Raw genomic sequence first — 5619 nt, 5'->3', positions numbered from 1 at the left:
CAGCCGGTGCCTGGAGAGGGGGAGGTAGGGCTGGGGAGCCTTCCTGCAGCATCTGCACGAAATCAGGTAATGTTCTGATGTGCTGTGCTACAGTAACTTCAAACTTCGGAAAATCACTCTGGGTTTTACTGAAACGTGAAAATGAAGGATGCCGAGGTAGCTGTTGTGACTTGGCTCCGTTTCTTCCTTTGTAAGGCTGTCAAATATTGCCAAACAGCATTTGAACGGTGTGGCAGAAATCATCTTTGTAGACTGAGTGACTTGTAGACAGGCAGGTCAACAGCACAATGCTTGTTTTTGCCAAGGAAATTCCAGAGACTTATGAAGTTCTTTTGTTTTGGGGAGCTTAACGTGATTTAGTCATTGTTAAGGAAATACAGGAAAATAGAAATGTATGGTTAATAGAGGGAACAGGATCTTTTGTATACTGTTTATGTATTTTTATTGCTGTCTCTTGTATCAGGAAGATAAATTTATACTGGGATACAAACACAGAATCAGCCAACTCCTTCTAGTACTTGAAGGGGGCCTACAGGATAGATAGGGAGGGACTTTTTATTAGGGCACATAGCAATAGGATGAGGGGAAATGGCTTTAAACTGGAAAAGGGGAGATTTAGACTAGATATTAGGAAGAAAATATTTAATGTGTGGGGAAGGAGACACTGAAACAAGTTTCCCAGTGAGGTTGTTGATGCCCCCTCCCTGGAAGCATTCAAGGCCAGGCTGGATGGAGCTGTGAGCAACCTGGTCTAGAGGGAGGTGTCCCTGCCTATAGCGGGGGTTGGGGCTAGGTCATCTTAAAGGGCCCTTCCAACCCAAACCATTGTATGATTCTTATTGCACATCTTATTGCTTAGAAATAAAGACAGTAGAACTTTTATATGAATGCTGTTGCACAAATTGTGTAGTGGATGCTGAATTCATTTTAGCAAGGTGATTTGAGTTTCTAATGATAATTAAATGAACTCTACCTTTTAGTTATTGTTTATTACTGTAAATTACAGGTTTTGTTTTGCTTGAAGTCCACTGTGAGCATTACCGCGTGAAGTTCTTTAATGAAAAGTAGAAATCAGCTTATTACAATGCATAAAGTCAATAACAGAAGGAAATCCACTATTAATATATACTGATCTTGAAACATAAGCTTTTTCTTCTCTGTTCTTTCGTGGTGTTCTTGGTGAAAAAGTTGTTAGTACAGTCATATTTGTAATGAACTTTTATAATAATTTTATTCATAAACTTCCATAATAAACTTCTGTAAACTTTTAAAGGGACAAATCAGAAGTTCTATTTCAGCACTAGGACCTACCAGGCTGTGGAAAATAAGCCTTTACTTTTCAGATATTTGGAAAAGTGTCAATTAAATACACCCAAGCATTCCCATAGCTTGCTAGAGGTAGCTTGATCTATTCAACTTCTCATTTTGATAGATGTGCTACCTTTTCTTTGTAGTGTTACTCTCATTAATTATTTTTGAGGTAGTAATTCAACAAAACCTTTTATCAGGCCCAGACCTACTTTGTCATGTAATGAGCTAACAAGAAATAAAGGGAATACCTGCAGAGCCAGAGTAGTTTGGTCTTGAATCTGTATTCTAATGTAGTAAATTGTCCTCGGGTCAAAGGATACAGCAGACTTCCCCATCATTGATTTGAAATGGATGTAAGTTATTAGAAGAAAATTGGCAAAGCAGATAACCAACATTACATTACTTTTTTTTTTTTTTTTAGACTTATTATTATTAAGGCCATAGAACTCTGGATGCATTAAGTTAATCAGCTTGTCCTGCACTGACAGATTTCTTCATTTCATCTTTGAAATGTGATTCCTCATTTCTGCTCCAAGAAGTCCATTACAAATGTCTCCTACGGCTTTCTGGTATGTCTCCAGTTTTAGGCTATTTCAGAAGAGGGAAAATAAGCACTGGGGAGTTTATAATTTCATTGCTTTTTCAGCCATCTCGTCTCTTTTGTGAAAGGAACAGCACTTGAGGACCACTGCTGATGGCAGGCGTGACAATGTGCAAGGAGGGGTTGTGTTATGTTCCCAGAGAGCTAGCGGGACCTAACGTGACGTTAATGGCCTTGGAGCAGATTTTCTGAAGAGTGGACTCCTACAGAGCAGGTAAGAGATCAGCTGTACCCTGAATGAGCTTTACTCACCAAATGACCTTGAGAAATGATTGCCAGTAGAGCGTATTTGCAAATCAGTTCTGCCATAGGAATAAAACCCTCAACTTCACTCATCATGATGCGCAGTGAGGACCAGAGGAGGCTGCGTTATCTGAAATGTGCTTGGATACTCTAGGATATTAATTGAGCGAATGTATCATCAAGGCTTCAAACAATTACCTTTGTAGGATGCGTTCTGGAACTGACAGAGCCTTAAAAAAGCTAATTGTTTTGCCTGTGTCGAGTCCCAGTTGTTACATAAAAATGAATTTAATTTTCCTGCAGCGAACAGCTTGCACTTCTCACAGTTGTGCTAACACCACAAAAAGAAAAAAATCAGCAGAAAGTGAAGATCTAGACTGCACGCAGATCTCTTGTGCGGCTCTTTAACCCCCAGGCCGAGAGGCCAATATCCTTGTGAATACTAAATGAACCCTAATTTGGTGGAGGTCCTCGTAAAGCCAAGAGAATGGCTAGCAGTTAAAAGAGTAAGACTATCATCTCTCTCAACCTAAGTAAATCTGGACATTAATTATGAAGGGGCACTTCTTGCAGGGATGTTATCTCCTTGCTTAGCTGTTTTTATTGTTATACCCCACCTGAGCTTCCCCCCCTTCCACCTCCCTAAAAAAAAACCAACACAAAACAGAACCCATGGGCAATTTTATAGTTAAAATTACTATTAATGATCTGTTTTGGAGTTTGTGTCTTTCTGGTTCCTACCAAGTATGAAGAAATGAATACCTGTGAAACTGACCAGTGCCAAGTTAGTCCTCTGAAGAAATTTTGTACTACAAGTAGCCTCAAAAATCCTTTTATACCCTGCTTTGTTCACAGGGACAGGAATAAGTGTTTCCTGCTAAAAATGTCAGACTACTGTGGCATTCGAGCAATACAGATGTGATCCTTCTCCTGCTAATATAAAGCAAACGTTTGATTAACTGGACATAAGAGCAGAGTCAGTGTACTTCAGTCTTGAAAGTCAAATTACTGTTCTGCTAATTTCCCAGAGGAGTGCTCTTAAGCCTTATTATTAAATGAATCATCATAAGAATTTGACAAGGGCACAAAGAAGCGTTTGTATTTATTGAAAAGAACTAAATTTGAATTGTGACAGTGTTATCTTTCCTTGTATTTCCTAATACTAGTTTGTAATGAAAAAAAAAAGCACTAAATTTCAAAGATTTTTGAATATTTCTTTTCAAAACCAAATAAGATGAACAAAAGTATCTTATACGGTATTTACAACAGCGATGCTAGTTGTACCACTAATGCACAGCTTTTGGAAAAGAGTATGACTACATCTTCCTATCACTAGTAGTATTCTTTCTGGGGAAATAATGTTTTTGACAAAGTATGTGTCAAAATCAATGGGTATTTCATCCAAGAACATACCATATTTTTACTATAAAATGAGGCAAAGTTTGTTGAGGAGACCAGCAGGTCATGGTAACCTTTGGAGTATAGCAGATGTCACTATTTTTTCTGAAATTGCAGAGTTTTAAGGTGCTGTGGTTAGACTTGCCAATTTAGATAACTTCATACCGCAGTATGACAGAGATCATCGTAATGGTCATATCACAGGGCAAAACTTATTGAATGGTTGGAAAGATAATGCTTGCTTTAGAGAAACAGTTTGAGAGTGGTACGGGCATCTGTACCCATATTCATTTATCACTTACCACTTCCTAACATTTCACAACTTGCAATAAGCTTCCTGGTCGTATGTGGGAGTAACAGTGTTCAGTGGTGTTGTCAGGGGCAGACACTGCAGAAGGGTCTGTTTAGGCTGTATTCCTTTGTCACTGGCACAGTATGGCAGAATATGGTGGGTTTTTGTATGTTTTTTTTTTTCTTTCTGTTTCTGACTTTCATTTCTCTTCCTATCAAAAATCACTTTAATTGAACATGAACAAAAACAGCAGCTCTGTCTGCCTTCATCGGAATGGCAAAGCTTAACCAATTACACTAGCATCAAAACCAATCAATTTCAGGATTCTCCATTAGGTAGCACATGCAGCAAGCCTTAGAAAGTAAGGTTTGTTTGTTTCTCATTCAAAAGCATATGGAAGATATTAAGTAAAAGAAAAATCTGATCTTAGAGATTACACACAATACGTCATGCTCAAAAACTGTCCCCAGCTTTACCTAATAACCTTGATAAATGACTTCCATGAGTATCATGATTTTATATAATTACTTCAGCCCGTGAGGGCAGAAAAAGAAGAGGTTTGTCTTGCACCAGGACAGTGCATTAAGGCTGTTCTTGGGCTTATTTTTTTTTTTTTTTTCTTACTTTCAGAACCATCAGTATATTTTATTGCTAGGACTTTTCATAATAAATCGCATAGGCATAGTTTGGTTTTCATCAAATTCAAAGGATAAGTTCCAGGGTCCAACCGTATTTATGAAGGATGCTTTTCTGCAGGCTATGATGTTTATGGCTGTTTATTTTTTATGCTGCAAAGATAGATACTGGAACAGCTGTGGAAAAAAAATGACTTTTTTCTTCCAAAAGTGCAGTGATTGATGATGGAACCCCAGGGATTACAGAAGGGCTGTGTGATCTATTAATAATATTTTGGTAACATTAATTATCACAAGCATCAGTACAGAGTGAAGTTTCCATGCCACCTATCCTATTTCTCATAAGGAGAGCCCGTGCCTCTCTCAGCATGACTGGTAGTGGAGACATTTTTTCCTTCCTGTGCTCCTCTTCTTAGTTCTCCCACACCTTCAGGTCAGTGATTTTTCATCCCTCAGGAGTTCACACTGCTAGAAAGGAAACATCATATTATGAGCTTCCAGGCTCCAGGAGCAGGGTGACATGCTTACAAAGGCTGCAACCACCAGGGAATACAGTGGCAATATGGTTTTCCTCTCTGTTTATTCAGTGGATTGCTGTTTCTCCACTGCCTGCTTCTCAGTGGTCACTGCCCTGCCCAGAGCTGGTGCTCCTTGCTGCCTGATCAAGGCACTGCCCAATAGGACTGCAGCTGATGCAGATGTATGGGATATATACCTCTATCTCAGCCACTGCTGTTGAAATGCTCTGGAGGACCACCTTGGCTCCAATCTCTTCCCCTGTATAAATATACTGTAGTGTCAGCCTATGCTGAGTTTTTGGTGTGCTAGAATCCGCTGGCTTGGCTGGCCTGGGAGTGACCCATCTGAGGTGGCACATCCTAATAGCCTCCTGTGTCCTTCACTGCAGAAAGAAGAGGGACAAGTGACAGCCATTAACAAGGGGTATGCTTTGACATTTCCAACTGTCAGCTTTGTCTGTGATAATATTTTACACAACTACAAAAACCAAACAAGTATTTTCCTCGTGTGAGTCAAACCAGAAGAGTTTTAACATACATCATATATAATTATCAGCTGAGAGGATTCTTCCCTCCCTTCTTTTATTAGAAGGGACGAACCCCATATGACTATGTTCCCTT

The sequence above is a fragment of the Lagopus leucura genome, unplaced genomic scaffold (genome assembly GCF_019238085.1).
Source record: "Lagopus leucura isolate 7727_CA_CO unplaced genomic scaffold, USGS_WTPT01 Super-Scaffold_100004, whole genome shotgun sequence".
In the NCBI taxonomy this organism is placed as follows: domain Eukaryota; kingdom Metazoa; phylum Chordata; class Aves; order Galliformes; family Phasianidae; genus Lagopus; species Lagopus leucura.
This window is presented reverse-complemented; position numbering follows the sequence as displayed.